The sequence below is a fragment of the Arachis duranensis genome, chromosome 2 (assembly GCF_000817695.3).
Source record: "Arachis duranensis cultivar V14167 chromosome 2, aradu.V14167.gnm2.J7QH, whole genome shotgun sequence".
In the NCBI taxonomy this organism is placed as follows: Eukaryota; Viridiplantae; Streptophyta; class Magnoliopsida; order Fabales; family Fabaceae; genus Arachis; species Arachis duranensis.
In genome coordinates this window covers 52,032,342-52,033,243 of record NC_029773.3, presented here as the reverse complement: position 1 = coordinate 52,033,243, position 902 = coordinate 52,032,342, and positions in this window count along the sequence as shown.

The window sequence follows — 902 nt, the reverse complement described above, 5'->3', positions numbered from 1 at the left end:
ATGCACATGGCTCCTCCCACCTTTGATTGTTCCATCCTTGATACACATCCTCATTGAAGCTCTCATTACCTACAACATAATTAGAACCAAACTCATAGCCAAAGTGAGAATTCATGATGGAAGAAGAAAATAAAATTCTACACTAGCGAATGAAGCAAGAAGCAAGATATTTACACTATTCACATATGTACAACAACCAATAACATAACACCATTGCAAATCCCCAGCAACGGCGCCATTTTGACGAACGGATTTTTGACGATTTAGAATTTCACTAATGAAATCTCGTTGTAAAGTATAGTTTCTAAACCAAGCAATAATCCTTTCGTACAAAAATTTGTTTGTCACAAGTACAAACCCCTAAAATCTATAAACCGAAGTATTTAAACCTCGGGTCGTTCTCCCTAGGATTTGTAATGAAGTGTTTTGTTATTGGTTGAGTTATTTTTTGGGGTTTTGATAAGAGGCATGAAAGATAAATGGCAAGAAAGTAAACTAATAACTATAAAAGGCTCTTGGCAAGTATGAAAATTAGAAGTCCTATCCTAGTTATCCTCCTCAATTGTGATGAGAATTGTTCATTGCTACCACTTAGTTAACCCTTACTAAATAAAGGAAAGTCAAGTGGATGAATTGACTTGAGCCACAAGTCCTAGCCAAATCCCAAGGAAAGACTAGCTTTAGTGCACTCCAAACCAATTAGCAATTTCTCCAATTACCAATCAACAAAGGAATTAGATAACTCAAGTGTCACTAATTACTCTACCTAGGCCAAAAGGAACAAAATCTATACTATATCTAGAAGAGGCATTTCAACAAACACATAGAGTGCAATAGAAGTAAACATTATTAAATGCAAGAATTAAAGAAATCTACAACTACAAAAATAAGAGATCAACAAT